Genomic DNA, 18,751 nt, shown 5'->3' with positions numbered 1-18,751 from the left:
TGCTGAACATTTTATTCCAGTCTACGTTATCGAAAGCCTTTTCTAGGTCTATAAACGCCAAGTATGTTGGTTTGTTTTTCTTTAATCTTCCTTCTACTATTAATCTGAGGCCTAAAATTGCTTCCCTTGTCCCTATACTTTTCCTGAAACCAAATTGGTCTTCTCCTAACACTTCTTCCACTCTATAATAAAATTTACTATAATAAAATTAATATTACCTTATAATTTATCTGCCTGTTTCATTATATATCTTTATTATAATATATAATGAATGATTTGAAGCGTGTGTGAAGATGCCGTGCCTGACCGGGATACGAACCCGGGACCTCCGGATCCCTGTCAGGCATGGCATCTTCACACATGAAGAATGCCTAACGGTGGATCCGGAGGTTAAAAAAATATATATATATATATATATTACAATAATTGAAGCTAAATAAATAATACTGTGCCAATTTAGTAGAAAAACATGTGAATTAGAGCGGAATAAAGATTCTTCACATGCAACGTCGCCCTCACACTGTTAACATAAATAAAAACTACAGTACAGTTAAATAAATAAAAAACTATGTATATGTCCCGTGTGCGAGCACCCTCCATTATTCTTTAATTACACAACACTCAAAACTTAACGATCCACCTTTTGATTTCATCGGCCCAAAATGCGTACGAAAAGGGTAGTTTAAAGAACGTTTATCGTATTAGAATTTCATTTTACGTTTTATCAGATTAGGTCTATCACGTCCCCGACTTATATCCGGAAAATTCTGAATCCGAATTCCGCTAATTTTTTTACGTAGCAAAATATTTATCTACCGTACTGTCACATAAGAAAAAAATAATAATTATAAATTTGGGCGTTAAAAGATGAAATAAATACAGAACTTACAAAAATTACAGAATAATAAAATTACAAACTGAATCGTTGTTAAATTAAAAAAAAGTAAATCTGTATTTATTACTACTCTGGACATTATTATCGCTATTTGATATGTTGTTATTTACGTGTAATAATTTTGATTGTGATCTTTATTGCCATTATTCTGCCATTAAATGGCAGAAAGGCTCCTGGAATAGACGGAATACCTATAGAATTACTGCGCAGTGCAGGTCAGGAAGCGATTGATAGATTATACAAACTGGTGTGTAATATTTATGAAAAAGGGGAATTTCCATCAGACTTCAAAAAAAGTGTTATAGTAATGATACCAAAGAAAGCAGGGGCAGATAAATGTGAAGAATACAGAACAATTAGTTTAACTAGTCATGCATCAAAAATCTTAACTAGAATTCTATACAGAAGAATTGAGACGAGAGTGGAAGAAGTTTTAGGAGAAGACCGATTTGGTTTCAGGAAAAGTATAGGGACAAGGGGAGCAATTTTAGGCCTCAGATTAATAGTAGAAGGAAGATTAAATAAAAATTAACCAACATACTTGGCGTTTATAGACCTAGAAAAGGCATTCTATAACGTAGACTGGAATATAATGTTCAGCATTTTAAAAAAATTAGGGTTCAAATACAGAGATAGAAGAACAATTGCTAACATGTACAGGAACCAACCAGCAACAGTAATAATTGAAGAACATAAGAAAGAAGCCGTAATAAGAAAGGGAGTCCGACAAGGATGTTCCCTATCTCCGTTACTTTTTAATCTTTACATGGAACTAGCAGTTAATGATGTTAAAGAACAATTTAGATTCGGAGTAACAGTACAAGGTGAAAAGATAATGATGCTACGATTTGCTGATGATAGAGTAATTCTAGCCGAGAGTAAAAAGGATTTAGAAGAAACAATGAACGGCATAGATGAAGTCCTACGCAAGAACTATCGCATGAAAATAAACAAGAACAAAACAAAAGTAATGAAATGTAGTAGAAATAACAAAGATGGACCACTGAATGTGAAAATAGGAGGAGAAAAGATTATGGAGGTAGAAGAATTTTGTTATTTGGGAAGTAGAATTACTAAAGATGGACAAAGCAGGAGCGATATCAAATGTCGAATAGCACAAGCGAAACGAGCCTTCAATAAGAAATATAATTTGTTTACATCAAAAATTAATCTAAATATCAGGAAAAGATTTTTGTAAGTATATGTTTGGAGTGTCGCTTTATATGGAAGTGAAACTTGGACAATCGGAGTAGAGAAGAAAAGATTAGAAGCTTTTAAAATGTGGTGCTATAGGAGAATGTTAAAAATCAGATGGGTGGATAAAGTGACAAATAAAGAGGTATTGCGGAAAATAGATGAAGAAAGAAGCATTTGGAAAAATATAGTTAAAAGAAGAGACAGACTTATAGGTCACATACTAAGGCATCCTGGAATAGTCGCTTTAATATTGGAAGGACAGGTAGAAGGGAAAAATTGTGTAGGCAGGCCACGTTTGGAATATGTAAAACAAATTGTTAGGGATGTAGGATGTAGAGGGTATACCGAAATGAAACGACTAGCACTAGAAAGGGAATCTTGGAGAGCTGCATCAAACCAGTCAAATGACTGAAGACAAAAAAAAAAAATGTATTAAAGAAAATAACAAAAGCGTTTTTCTATAGTTAAATATAGCAAAATTAAATTTATAAAATGCTCCTACCGCAAAACAATCTATTTTGGGGTGCAAGACCACTACTTGTGTACTGAACACTACTTTTGAAACTACTGTGAAAAGAAATAAATAAATGAGAGTGATGTTAGTTAGTTTTGCTATAGTCAAAAGTTTTTATATCAAATTTTTGTCTTTCAATACCTTTTAAAATGATCACCCACCCATATCCTTTCTACTAAAAATGTTTTAGTTGTCCTCCGGGTGCTTCAGGATATAGTAGTCTCATAACTCAAATTAAATCATTTTAAAGTAAAATATTTGTTAAATTTTCTTCTATGTTTCACTGTTGAGAAGTTATATAAGAGGTACTATACACAGTTTTTGAAACTAGCTGTGAAAGACATTAAATGGCCGTTATTACGGTTAAGACTGTTGTAACTTTAAATTTTGTACGTCAAGATATTTTCTGTTTAGTGTCCTTTTGAAGTCTCATACGAAAAAAAATAGATCATTTTGAGGTAGAAAAATTAGCTATATTTCATTTTTGAATACTAAATTATTGAAAACTTATTATAGTTTTGTGAAATATTACTAGACAACATGTTTTTAAATCGGTTTCAATTATAACAGAATTGTACAGGACAGATTTACTTTCATCTAGACAAGACAAACTTCAGTAAACACTAAATAGATATAGTGTACTGCTCAATTGAAATCCAGCAAAATTCACACGAAACGCCGGCTAGGAGGATAACATTTTGGCACAGACATCGAGCTGCAGACCGGCGTATAAACACGGCTGAAAACACAGGCGGCTCCGTTCTATGATGAGGGTATTGGAAAGTTGGAACCACGCTACGACAAATGTCTAAATCGGAGTGGTGACTATGAAGAGAAATAGCGTAACTATGTAAGTACTTGTTACAAACAATTTTTTTTTTTATTTTCACTGTGGTTTTAATTTCGTGACCGATCGGACCTTGAAAAAAAACCCTCGTATAATAATGAATGAATTTCTTTTTCTTAGAACAGACAAAATTTTGGCTTTGTACATAAGATTTATCGTTAACATTACTTAATACTGGAATATATTATAGTATAATAACATAATATATTATGTTATTATAATATAATAACATACTAACGTACATTTTGATGTCATTTTCCGCCGGATATATTTTCAAACAAAATTCAAGAAAATTAATACAATAGAAAAATAATACAGATTTTTACACACCAGAGAACCATATGTCAAACTCAGAAAGTAGCAATTTCGTGCTTCTTTTGATTTTTTCTAACAAATTTTTGTAGATATATTTTTAATTTAAATAAAAATAAAATTATAAAAACATTAAAATAAAATAATTAAAACTTTTCTTATACGTTTAAAGTGAAAGATTTAAGAAAGCGCAAATTTTTCATCTCTAGTTGGTTCTTTTGAAATCGGTTTCATTATTATTTTTCTTAAGTTTGTTTTATTTTGTTTTCAGCCACTCGACCGATCTATTAACAGTAAATAATACGTTACTTTGATATTCTGATCTGACCTTCTAATTTCACTATTTTTATAGATTAACAAGACAAAATTTGGCTTTAACTTTATAAACAAATCAAATTTATAAAATCCAGGACTTCACTGCAGTCGAACGGCCCTGGAAATCAACACATTATATCACGTTGGCTACAGTATTTTTTTAATCAACATTATTTTTGTATAAATTAAATTTCTACTTACCAACAATTTAAAAAGTGTAAATCTTAGTACTTTCGAAGCTGTTAGTCCATCTTCAGGGATTTTCAGGGATGTTAATTTAAATTCAAATAATCCATAATCATTTTTAAAATTATTATATTTATAATAGTCGGTCGTCAAGAATAAATATTAATTCGTACATCAATATGATAGTAACACATGTTTGTAAGATGTTTGTGATTATTATATATTAAAGCTATCAAATAGGATACAAAATTATATATATATATATATATATATATATATATATATATATATATATATATATATATATGGGAACAATTTTAGAAAAATGATAGAAAACAGAATAACGAAGAGGACAAAAGAATGACAAAGATAATCAAAGGATGTTAAACAGTATAAAAAAATTAAAATATCTTTTTCAGGGTCTTTTACAGAAAATATAATATAATTAAACCAGAAATTTTAATATTTATGTAAAAATTAAGAAAAACAGTAGTAAATAATATTAAAAACAAATATATTACTGACCTCATAGTGGATGTTGATATACAGGCATCATAACATTTCTAATATAATTTCTAAACAAATGTCCGAGGTCTCCCCCAGTGTGTAAATATGTCAATTCCATACCAGACTGCAATATCCTCATTTGAATTATTACATTGTAATAAAGCAATCGTTAAGATGAGTTAAATTACATTATTTAAAAAACATATCTGAAAAAAAAGATTATAAATCAGTTTGTTTGTAATATATTGTGAATTATAAGATTTAATACGCGCATTGAAATTATGCAATATTAAGGGGTTTTTTTTTGTAGAAATCTTGTTAAAAAGACAGTATAAACCTCTGTTGAATTGAAGTATAAATAAATAACATTTTTATCCTGATCGATTCATAACAACACATTATATAGATGATTTCATAAACGGTACTCATATACTATTCCGTGTATAAAGAAAAGTAACTGTGTCAGCCTTTGCTGGATGAATCGTAGAAAGCCAAGGTAAAACCATCAGATTAGCGTCACAAAATAACCGCTTACATGTATTTATATTTTAAGTTTATAAATAAGAAAGTGGAGATTGAAATTCCTGGGTCGTGTGTACAGAATGGACGAACAGCGACTAAATAAACAGATTTTCATTAAAATCTGTGAACAAAAGAGCAACTTTGAGACCTACAACGATGAAAAAAGAATTACAGAACTTAGGGATCCGTGAACAGGAGACTAAAGATAGAAAGCTAATCTGACAAAAAATACGTAAAACTGAGTTAAAATGGCGATGAAGGAAAAGACATCCAAAGTGAAACGGTCAAAAAAAAAAAATGCCAAACATATAGAAAGAACAAAAGAATGTTGGGAGAAATGAAAAAGAAAGCGGAAGAAATGACATTTGTGTGGTTTGTAGTCGGCCTAAATGAAAAAAATAAAAACGTGAAATAATGTTATGATATTTTAATGGAGATACATAGTATAAAAAATAACTAAAAATTTAGAAGACATAATAAAAATTATTTTACTGCATATTTACGTACATATTAATATAATAAGCTGAATAAGGTGCAAAAAATTCAGAGTTTTTTAAACATTTTCAATTATTATTTAGAATTTCATTTTCAGAATTAATATTATGTTTTAGTAAAACAAAATCTTTTAATTCTATTTAAAATAAATTGTCGGGAGAAGTTTTAAACGATTTGGTAATCTATTTAAAATCGCAACAGAAACATAACGCCCTTTGCCGTAAGCCAAAGTATTGCGCTGAGTTAAATGAAACCGGTTCTAATATCGGCTATAGATCTGATTACGAGATCATGGATACCGTTGTTCTTTGGTGGTTGGGTTTCAATTAACACCGATCTCAGGAGCGGCTGACCAGAGAGAGACTTTAAAGACTTTAGTTCATTTACATTTATACACGTCATCCTCATTCATCCTCTGAAGTAATATTTTACGGTGGTTCTGGAGGCTAAACAGAAAAAGAAGGAAGTTCTTTATCGGCATTAACCGGTCGGTCTAGCGGTGAACTTATCATAGTAAATCATCTGATTTCGAAGTCAAGAGTTCTAAGGTTCAAATCCTAGTAAAGGCAGTTACTTTTATACGGATTTGAATAATAGATTGCGGATACCGGTGTTCTTTGGTGGTCGGGTTTCAATTAACCACATATCTAAGGAATAGTTGATGTGAAACTGTACAAGGCTACACTTCATTTACATTCATACATATCATCCTCTGAAGTAATAGCTTACAGTAGTTCCAGAAACTAAACAGAAAAAGAGGATTCTTTATCAGATTTGATAGCATGGATATTGTTATTTTTTAAAAAGGGACTATTTTTGGAAAAGAATGCACATTCATAAATATAAACTCAAGGATAACTAAAAATATTTAATTTTCTAAATATCAATCTACAGGATTCATATTTATTACCGCCAAACAATTATCTAACAGCCTGTTTACAAGTTAAAAACTTAAACGGTGCAGTTTTACGAACAAAATAAAAACATAAATTAGACTAATAATTTTACGTTTTTATGCAAATCTTGATCTACGGTTACACTCAAAATATATATTTAAACTAATATTCACAGAATGAGCTTTGGCGAAGACGATTTTCAAGAGTCAAACGGGTAAACATTTTGAAAATTCTTTAAGAGAAAAGAGTAGAATGGAAAGTCAGAAATTTAAGTAAAGAAAACAGCGGCGTTGAAAGTTGGTAAGTACTGGGTAGATCTAGGTCGAGGAGTAAGGTGAGTCTGTTGCCCGTCACCGGCACTGTTCAACATTTATATCGAAGATACGATAAGCATTAAGGATTGAATTAGGAGAAAAAGAATACAAAATACAGCTTTAGATTTGGAGCGATAAAATTATTCTGCTTCGATAAAAAGAAACATTTAGAAGGTTTGCACGAAAATTATAGGACAGGAGCGAAATTTGTTAACTTATATAAAATATTTTAATAAACCAATATTTTTATAGTCGTGTAAGACAAACGGTTGTATTTAAATTTATATCGTCACCGTTTTTAACAAAGTATCTAACGTAGATGTACGGCAATGAAATCGACGATCTACAGCATTGATTCCCAAAGTGGCCCAGGTAGACCCCCAGGGGTCCACGGGAGACTCGACAGGGGTCTACGTTGGCGTGACAAAAAAATGGGGGTTCACAATTCGTAAGCAGGGGTCCACGAAAATTCATCTGGTTTCGATAGTGAAGAACTAAAATGTTGGCTTGACTTTGCGATCAATCTAGTACATCCCTCCCATTAAAATTGTAACTATTTTGTGATTGTCATTGTAGAAGTTACATTACGTTATTAATGTTTAATTTTAATTATATTACGACAATTTTATTATATTACATTGCAATATGATAACGATAATAATTAGTAGCGTAATGATTACATATTTGAATAAATGCAACACTAAAAATATACTATTTTTCTTTTGCTTTTTACCACTCTGAATGGGAAGTTTTCTAAATAAAATAAGTGAGAATCGATTGCTTTCTTGTGCTGTGAGTAGATGTCAAAAATGTAAAGTTGGATGGAAGCATTTTTTTTGATCGGCCAACTTTACTTTTTTGACATCCACTCACAGCACAGTCGATCAAAAATTAACCGATCAATTCTCACTTTTTTTTCGGAAGCTGTTAGTTCGTGGAACTCAGCCGTAACGCAAATTTTCATAGTTAGATCTAATCTTCACATTTTCCGTCGACTGGAAATATGGTAGAAATGTAGCTGTCCACCGGAACCAGCAAAATTTTGAAAGTGGTCTATGAGAAAAATAAGTTTGGGAACCTCTGAAATCTACAGTTTGAACCTACTTGTCTCGATTAAAAATACAAAGAAAAAAATTACGATAAAAAATAATTATTATGTCATTACCGCGTACCTTTTTAGATATACCGCAACTTTATCGATATCAAGAACTTGGAATATATTTTTTGTTTTGTTTCTTAACTATTAAGAAGATAGCTTAAATCGCAATTTATTGTGATTTTTTTTTTTTTTGTTTAACCTCCGGGACCACCATTAGATTTTGCTGCAGAGATGAATGATTGGTTGCGTGTCTGCAGGCATCGGTTGCCATGCCTGACCGGGATTCAAACCCGGTACCACCGGATGGAAGGCCGAGACGCTACCACTCGCGCCACGGAGGCCGCCCAGGTATAAGTCTATCCGCTCGTCTTACCATACTTGTGCTCATTTGAAGCGCTGCTGAATGCCTCTGAATAGAGCGGCGTGGGCTTCTGACAATGGCTTCCCTTACTCGTTCGATGTTCTCCGGAGTGCTAGCAGTTCATCGGGGACCCGGTGGTTTTTTCTTCAATATTGAACCGCTTGTTCGAAGGTTGTTTACCCGTCGCAATATTGTGTTACGAGAAGGGACACTTGCATTACGATGGATATTAAACTGACGGCGGAAATCTCGCTGAACAGCAGTTACGGATTCGTCATTTCGTGTCATACGCGTACAGGCGTTGGTCTAGCGTCCACGGCTCCATCTCAACGACTAAAATGTAAATGCTATGAACAAAGGAAACTTCAGACACCAGCCACGTGCCCTCCCACCACAAACGCCCGAGTACAACCCACTTCAAAAACATCCGGTTCCCGTGAATGACCCTGTAAATTTAGTGTATTTCCAAGAATATCTACATTTGAATCGCGTTTAAAGAATCCATTAACTACATAACGCATTTGTATAATATTATAACGTCGAGAAAATATGAAGATTTGTTCGTATTTTCTAAGGTATATTTTTTTTCCTATTTTATTTTATTCCTAAATCGATAATTTTGAAATAGATATTGCATCGCGTAACTATGATTTGGTAGAGTTACGGATGCGGTATATATAAAATTTAAATTAGCTAATACGAGGGATGTAACATATAGTCGATCGTAAATCGATGAAAATTGTGAAACGAATAATATATAAAAGTACATTTTATTTGCTACAAAACCTTACATTTACCTCTCTGTGTAGTCGCCCGTTACAGAAAATATTTCACGCAACGGTGAACCGGTTTTCTCATTCTGCAGCGAAGAATTCTGGCAATCTTTCCTGATCCACAATCTCGCTGCAGCTTTCAGTACGTCGCTCGTGATGGAATGAGTATTTTTAATACGCCTCTTTAATTATTTGTAGAAATTGAACCGGACTGTAGGAACAGATACTAGAATTTTGTACGTACCGGGTCACCGTTTTTCAGGGCGGATGATAGTTTAAATTATTTATCCGTTATCACTGAGCACCGAAAAACCACCGATGGCGATCGTAAATACGAGGGCTATCCAGAAAGTAACTTACGTTTTGAAATAAAAAACCGATCGAATAAAAAAACGAAATTTTATTATATCCGTTTGAAAGGGACAATCTTACATTATTTTTCTACATAGTCGCCGTTTAAATTGAGGCGCTTATCGTACAAGTTTCCCCGATACGATTTCACGCAGTAAACTTCGTGAAATGAAACGAGGGTTTTGTAATCGTAATGCGGCGATTTTCACGAATTTTGACGCCGATTTTCATCGTCAGTTCATCAGTCACAAGGTTAGGCGACTACTGCGGTTCTCATCGTGAACACTGGTGCGGCCATCTTTAAACGGAATGCACCACTGCTTCACTCCACCTTCACTCGTTATTCCATCTCCGTACACCTCACAAAGTCGCCGATGAATTTCAGTCGGTTGCAGGTTTTACAGCCGAAAGCAAATTTACTAAGATGCATTTTATTAGGTTATATTATCATGCCGGAATAACGCGAATACAATGTTAAATGGTATCGAACGAATACAGATCGTACATACAGTAATACTATTTCTCCTTTACGTAACATTTTCTTTGTTTCCGTTCCCGTATTAATCATTAGTATTTTTTAATTTTTTTCTACTGTTATTTTTTGATATTTATTTTTATTTTTCAACGATACCAGCAGTAAAAAAGAAAAGGGACAAACAGAAAACGGTCTGATAATATGATTTTTCTACCGAAATCATATTATCAAACGGTAAGTATTTTATTCAAGTTTCTAGGAACAGTTTTGTTATAGGAGAAGTCATTTTCTATTTATGCAACAGCAGATTCTGCTTTCAAGATTAGAACGGGAGTGTTATCCCCTCAACTTTATTATTTTTCAATCCGTAATTATTTTAATTACGCGGTTGATAATGCAAATGAAGATTGGGTAAATGCTACTGTAATGTTACTATTTTCAATCATCTGGTGTGCATTTTATTAGTTAAAAAAAATTAGATATATAAGCTAGATTGCTGAGAATAGCCTGAGAGTAGATGATGCATTACATTCCATAAGCCACGTGCGTAGCCTACCCCAAGTTTCCAGGAAAAGCTATCGCGAGAAAGAATATAATGCAGCTGCAACCTTTGTCTTCTTTATTTTAATTGTAAGAATAATAATTTAGTATTTGTCCTGAACTCGTTCGATTCATATCGTCCTATCGAAGTCTTAAGTCTGGATCTGTACAACGCACATCGTTCTATTTATTAAAGTCGTAAACTCGTTCGATATTATATCGCACTATTTTATAACGCGTTAGCATGTACGCATAATGAAGTAAACAGTTAATTATTTACGATTACATGTATACTAATTGTAATAAATAAAGTTGGTTTTTTAAAAACGGAATTCGTCGAGTTTTAAACTTAACTTACATATAATAATTCTAAAAAATATGTAGATAACCGAAGTATTAATCTACTCGTATGAAAAAAATAATGATTTTTTTATTTTTATTTTTGGTAAATAATTTTCCTAGCTAATCTTTATAACCGCTCGTGTTATATGTTAATAAATGTAATTTTCTTTTGTAAATTATGTTTTCCTGTTTTGAATTTATTTTAAAAATAAATATCTTTTATTTTTTTCCAGCTATTACTATTTTGAATCCGAATAAAATACCGTATTATTCGCATTACATGCACAGAAAAAATCGACAAGAATTAAAAAATAAACTAAAAGAATTAATAAAACGATCGCAAGATTTAACAAATCGAAGAAACAAATTAGAGAAACAACCACAATCGGTAAATACTTTTTTATTTATTCGTTTCTTATGCGATCTTACATCACAGGTGGAAACTAGTATACATAACCGGCATTTTTTATTTTGACGATGTAATTAAGTCTATTCTGTTTTAGTTATCGCGTTATTTTCTTTGGTAATAATTTTTTTTTTTACGTTGTTCTTTTGTTCTCTATAACGATACAGATTACCCGCCTTACGGTAACATTTTTGTGTCGAGAGAGTAAATCAGCTTCTGCCGGAATGTTTTTATATTACGTAATAAAAAATACAAATACAAATTACGGATAAAATACGCGAAAAAATTTTCAGATTCGATTACAAAGAACAGAAGATGAAAATGTTCTACGCGCATCTTTCAGGAACGGGCAAAAATAGACCGATAAAAAAAAATTATTCTAATTCTTTTAAAAACAGAAACGTTAAATCAACTCGGTTCTAAGAATTAAAAAATGAACCGAGCGAGAAAAACAGATCTCTGAAGATGATATCCGTGTAGGGAAATCTTTAGGGAAAAAATCAAACGGGAAGGTCTCCGATCCGAGATCAGAAAACTTCGAATTAAAATTCAACCGTCGGAAGAAAGAAGAAACGATAAAGACATACTGGAAAGAAAGAAAATTACGTATAAGGCAAAACAAAAGTTGTAATGCATTCCGTAGTGGCCAAAATAAAAAAAAAAAACGTCGAATTAAAAATCGTCCCCTTTTAACACATTCGGTAAAAAAGGATTTTAAATTTCCAAGTTCCTATCTACAGTTTTATCGTAAAATAATTTAAAAAAAAAATGAATGATTTTAAGAATATTTTTTGGTTAGGAAAAAAAATGTCATCATTGTGAGTAAATTTTGTATGTATATATATATATATATATATATATATATATATATATATATATAGAGAGAGAGAGAGAGAGAGAGAGAGAGAGAGAGAGATTGAGAAACAGGGTTTTTAGTTCGGGATAAACAAATGAACTACCCGATCTATTGCTACTAAATTTTTACTCATGTTTCTTGGTGTAACTTAAAAGGTTTTTCGATATATCTCATCTCGAAAAATGGCTAATATATTTATATATATTTAAAATTTAGGAGTGGAGATTTTCCGATTGAAGCATACTCTAATTAATTGTGAACTGTGAGTGTCTATCACTGTGTAAGCTAAGTTTTAACCGATTGATTAGAAACATCTAAAAATCAATTTCTAGATTTTTTGAATTTAATTCCGAGTTTCAAGACTTAAAAACGATTTTTGAATTTTTTTGAAACCCTGTTAACTTTTTTATTTTCTCGGTAACAAATGAAAAAATCAATTTGATTTTCGGCGAGTGTAATCTTTACGTCTATAAACCGATTTCTAGATTTTTTAAATTCGACCTTGAAAGGAAATGAAAAAAGGTAAAAAATTTTTAAACAATTATTGTAAATTTTCCGAATCCCGACTGTAATAAACGAGACATTTTGTAGATTTGGGCTTGCAAATACTCTTCAGGTAAATGTTTAAAAACCATTTTCGTTTTTTTTTTTTAATTCCGATTTTTTGAAGGGGTGCGAAGGTATTCGGCGCTGTGGCTCAACCACCACAGCCAGTGCCACCGTTAGTGTACGTGTGACTGACTGCACTTCCTCCGGTTACTTGACTGATAAACACAAAATAAAAAAGATTGAACGCCACGGGAAACTGATTTAAGTAAGTAACCATACAGCGCGGGCGAAGCTGCAACAGGAAGCTATTATATATATAAAGTAGAGGATAAATCAAAGTATAAATGAAGTCTCAATAGAGGGTTTCTCCTGGTTGTTTTTGAATGATTCTTATATACTCGCGCGCGCGTTTGTGTGTGTGTGGAAGATGTTTCTATAGGGACGATTGATTTGCAGAGAAATGGGCGTATAAGTAGGAGGCTTCCTGGAATTTCAACTTTTATCCCTGGATATATTGTGTGGTAATCGATACATTAATCTATACGTGTAAAGCGATCTACACGTTACGTACAGTTTTTACGAGTATTAAAAACACCGATTTTCCAGGTTTTCACATTCATTTAAACTATTATCTATACCGTAACACGGAACGGAACTTTTTCCAAATATTTTGCATGAAAGTACGAGTGATCTTATGTAAGCGAGCGTAAAATAAACTTTGCATAAACGTCGCAATATATTTTTTTTTCGCTGTAAAAGGAAACGAAAATTAAAATACAGGATTTTTAATAAATTACTTAAAAAATCGTCCAAATTTGCATCGATAAATTTTTCATACCGCATCATCTTGTGAGGTTTTGCCGATGAATAAGTAGATTTTTGTATTATATCAAATTATAAAAAAGTATTTCAAATATTTTTTAACTGATAGCGCGTATTAAATCGATAGTTTCATTTCTTTGATCTATATTCAAATTCCTAAACTTCTTCAAATAAATAATCTATAATAATTTGGTTAATGCTTTTTAAAAAGTTAAATCAAAACCGTTTAATATTTTTGAAACGTTTTCTATCTGTATCTTTTTTTATGCCTTAACTCATTTGACTGCTTTTATGTGGTTCTCCAAGATTCCCTTATCTAGTCCTAGTCGTTTCGTATCTGGATCTATAAGGAAAAGGCATATCGGTTTGAATCAGACATCATCTCCTTTTCCATTTTTTAACAAGTTTTTTTTTTAAATTTAATTAAATATATTAATTTATTAATAATTATTAACCCGTGATTGTAAAAGGAATTTTACCATAAATAATTATTCAATAAAAAAAAAAGATTCAAGAAATAATAATATTGATTTTTTTCATAATTCAAATGGAAGTGAATATATCTTTAAAGAAATGTTATTCTATTTATTAGAAAGAATATAACTGATTTAAGTTAGTTACATTAGAAAAGAAACAAATGAAGCAACTACTATTAAAAGATTACTATTAAACATTACCGTTAAAAAACAAAGTGACACCGCAAGAGACTAAAAGCCATAAATCATTCAACATAGCATGTAACATCACTTATAGTAGACAAAACAAATGACAGCTGTCCAGTAAATATATATGTTCGTGAAGAGAGAGAGAGAGAGAGAGAGAGAGAGAGTGAGAGATATAATAAGTGAGTAAGCATGCTCTGTAATATAAACGATTTATTATAAATAACTAACAAATCTCTTCATATTCTCTCTTTTGGTTTTTGTGACGGTGATATAAGTGTGCGTCCATTATGTTTCAATACATACACACACACGCGCGCGCGCGCGCATAGTCAAAACAAATAAAATGTTTCGACTGCAGAATTAAAGGAAAGAACTATTACAATAATTTTATAAATGAGTCTTGATTAAATATTATTAAAATTTTTGCATTTCCAAGCATACAACGTAGAAGGAATAAAATATTAAAAGCTGATAATTTTTATTATATTATTATTAATGTTTTATATTATTATTTGTTATTAATAATTTTTATTACAATTAATGGAGAAAATAGAAACAGACAAAAAATTATCAGCTAGCAAAAGCGTACTGCCGGGTTAATTGTCTGCTATAACTCGATTGTTTGTCAACGGAATTTTACAAATGAGGTGTCATTTTCTTCAAAATAAAATGCTTAATAAATTTTGTGTTAGTAAAAATTATATCAAATAAACTATCATAAAGATATTGAAGAATAAAAAAATTAAGATGGCCGCCAATTTTTAAGGTGACGTTTATAAAATTTTAATTACTGTAGGTTTACCGGCTCCTGAGAAATAATTTTTTGTTGAAAATCACAAAATAGCGTCCACAAGGAAAACAAAGCAAAGTAGGACATGTCGATATAAACTTTTTTTCACATTTTGGTGTCCTGAATCGGTTTCTGGAGTTCGGCGAATACATCTAGCAACACTGTACGTATGGTCCAATTACAAATATAATATTAAAATTATAGAGCTGTATGTTTGTTATTTCAGTCGCTGATAAAAAATGAACTAATCTGTACTCATCATTAAAATATGAATTTTTATATTCCACTGAATATTTTACTTTCAATTTATACCGACGTGAATACATTTTTCAAATAAAATACATTTAACTAATAATACAATCTATCTTAAAATTATAAATAAAATGATCGGATAAAACAATCAATAACGAATCTTAATTCTAATATATTTGTAATAAATGTAATGTTTATAAAATATAATTTGAAGATAAAAATTATAAAAAATACAGCTTCCAGAAGCATTTACAAAAATGTTGTAAATGTAAAATAATATATAAACAGATTTTTTTTCGGACACATTATGAAAAAATAATTACATACTTTGTTGTAAAATATCAAGAAAATATTTTAAATAAATGGCATCTTATCTTACTGTTGAAGAATACACATAAAAAAAAAATTAACCACAGTTCTATTATATTGACGGCATTTTTTTCGTTAGTTCCCGATTACTGCAAAAACTACTAAACCAGTCATTACGAAATTTTACCTGTAGCTTTCTTATGACACCTGAAAACTTAACCGCAGTTCAAATCTCATCAATCTCACTATTATGCAAGTCATAAAAAAAAGTTTATAAATAAAAATCTATAACTTTCTTTACCGAGATTTAATATTGTTGTCTATGTTAATATCGACTTCTTCAGAAAGTAATTATGTGATTTGCTAAATTTAATTCGTTGTCTATAAAATATCAATTTGTATCAGTAACATAATATACGTAAAAATAAATTAATTTGATAATAGAATTATAGGAAATGACGAATGTTCACAAATTTAACACTGTTTACAGAGTAATACTCTATATTTCATTTCTTGAACTAAGAATTTACATCAGGGTAAGCCACACTCGTAATCGGCATAAATTTGACTTTCAAAATACGTTTAAGTTTCAAACCGGTTTTTTTATTATTAAGCTGAAATTGACTACCTGAAATTGAAATTGGTAACGCGATCATAAAACTTTCGAAGGGATGACATCGTCGTTGTAGATATTACTTAAAAATTACTAGGAATTAAGATAAAATTAGGATAAGCTTATTTGATGCGACGTTTGTTTATGCGAGAAAAAACATTAATACATAGTTTTTAAAAGTATTTTCAATTAATTTAAAAAGCACCAGCACGTGGTTGTCCGCAGTTTGCAATGATTATGCGAAATTAAAAATACCGCACTAATTCTGAAACTTATTTAAAAATGAATTCCTTAATGTAATTAGGCTTTGTTATTTATTATAATGATGTAATTTTTTTGGGATTTAACTCTATTTCCGACATTTTACAAAAAAATGTATTTTTGGATGAAGCGACATTTTTGTTTTAATTAAATTTTTGTAACGCGTCATTTAACGTATACATGTTCAATATACTAATTCATCGATCTTATTCGACGTAACTAGATATTGTATATTTTTTTCTTTTATTTTTCATAAAATTCTGACGAATAACTTGTAGATTGCAAATTGAAGCGATTACTATGAAATTTGCGATAGACCAGTGACACAATGCAAGATTATAAAATAGCATAAAATTTATCGCTATTTTAACCGGTTAAATCTGACAGATAATTTGAACGTTTCATAGTTTAAAAGAAAAGCCTAGGCGGCACTGATTTGTTGTACCGGGCCATAAAACTGTTTGAAGTAGTGCATTAAATGATTAATGCACTATCCTGGGGAAAAGTATGCAAAAAAATTGAATTGTAAAATCAGAAATTAAATCTAGCCAAATACGCTTTTATAAACACTGCATCTCAAATGCAAAAAAAAAGTCTTCTTTAAGTGATTTCAAAAGAAAATGGGTCAAACAGAATGAAACTGTCTGGCCTGTGGTAGTCCAGTGTAGCGGATAGAAATATACTTTACAACACGGATATTAATTTAATCGTTTAAGTAATCGGCCGTGTAGCTGAATGTTTCATAGCGTTAATATTAAATTTAGGCGACGCTTATTTATAGTTTTAGGCTATGAATTTACGGTCTGGGATCGGGTAAATCATTCTCCATGCAAGTGAATTATTCATTAACCCGGACAGAAGTGATACAGAAAAGTTTAACTATTGCGTTAATAATTCAGATCGGGCAAAGGTTGTATAGAAGAATAAATTAATCTACTGTACCGATTTCAGTAGAAATTCAACTAGTATTTTGAAACCGTTTTGTACAAAGGCTGGTGTCTTATAATGGAAATCGTTCCTTTTCCCTCAAAAATAGACGATGTACACCTTTATCTATGTAATTTGCTAATTACAGAAGTAGTAATTTTATAGAATTATACAATCGCCAAGTTATATATTCAAATACTGCTGATGCAAACTAAATTTACATAAGTAATCTCGTGCAGTCGATGTAAATTCTGTACTATGTATTTGACCGCAATACTTAAACAATAAAGGGTTCCGCGGGCTAGTTCGATTCAAAATGTAACCTATAAAAGAATTTTGTTGTTTTTCTTCTTTGCGTTTTAAATGTACTGTTTTTACGATGCACGGAACGTTTCGGTAAGTAAATTTTAATCTGTATGTTTTTACGAATACATCATATTTTTTCAGCTATCAATGAAGTTATTAAATTAGTAAAATCGATTCATTTTTTTTTTTTGTCTTCAGTCATTTGACTGGTTTGATGCAGCTCTCCAAGATTCCCTATCTAGTGCTAGTCGTTTCATTTCAGTATACCCTCTACATCCTACATCCCCAACAATTTGTTTTACATACTCCAAACGTGGCCTGCCTACACAATTTTTCCCTTCTACCTGTCCTTCCAATATTAAAGCGACTATTCCAGGATGCCTTAGTATGTGGCCTATAAGTCTGTCTCTTCTTTTAACTATATTTTTCCAAATGCTTCTTTCTTCATCTATTTGCCGCAATACCTCTTCATTTGTCACTTTATCCACCCGTCTGATTTTTAACATTCTCCTATAGCACCGCATTTCAAAAGCTTCTAATCTTTTCTTCTCAGATACTCCGATTGTCCAAGTTTCACTTCCATATAAAGCGACACTCCAAACATACACTTTCAAAAATCTTTTCCTGACATTTAAATTAATTTTTGATGTAAACAAATTATATTTCTTACTGAAGGCTCGTTTAGCTTGTGCTATTCGGCATTTTATATCGCTCCTGCTTCGTCCATCTTTAGTAATTTTACTTCCCAAATAACAAAATTCTTCTACCTCCATAATCTTTTCTCCTCCTATTTTCACATTCAGCGGTCCATCTTTGTTATTTCTACTACATTTCATTACTTTTGTTTTGTTCTTGTTTATTTTCATGCAATAGTTCTTGCGTAGGACTTCATCTATGCCGTTCATTGTTTCTTCTAAATCCTTTTTACTCTCGGCTAGAATTACTATATCATCAGCAAATCGTAGCATCTTTATCTTTTCACCTTGTACTGTTACTCCGAATCTAAATTGTTCTTTAACATCATTAACTGCTAGTTCCATGTAAAGATTAAAAA

At 31.2% G+C, this 18,751-nt stretch overlaps 1 long non-coding RNA gene across 1 annotated transcript in view; it reads right to left on the bottom strand.

The window, feature by feature from the left end:
* LOC142319689 (uncharacterized) overlaps nt 1-18,751 on the bottom strand; it is a 52,968-nt gene that overhangs the window by 19,529 nt on the left and 14,688 nt on the right. The window contains exon 2 of the long non-coding RNA XR_012755256.1: nt 4,792-4,979. This is a non-coding gene — a long non-coding RNA (uncharacterized LOC142319689). The remainder of the gene's footprint in view (nt 1-4,791; nt 4,980-18,751) is intronic.

This window comes from Lycorma delicatula, chromosome 2, assembly GCF_047948215.1.
Source record: "Lycorma delicatula isolate Av1 chromosome 2, ASM4794821v1, whole genome shotgun sequence".
NCBI lineage: Eukaryota > Metazoa > Arthropoda > Insecta > Hemiptera > Fulgoridae > Lycorma > Lycorma delicatula.
This window is presented reverse-complemented; position numbering and strand designations above follow the sequence as displayed.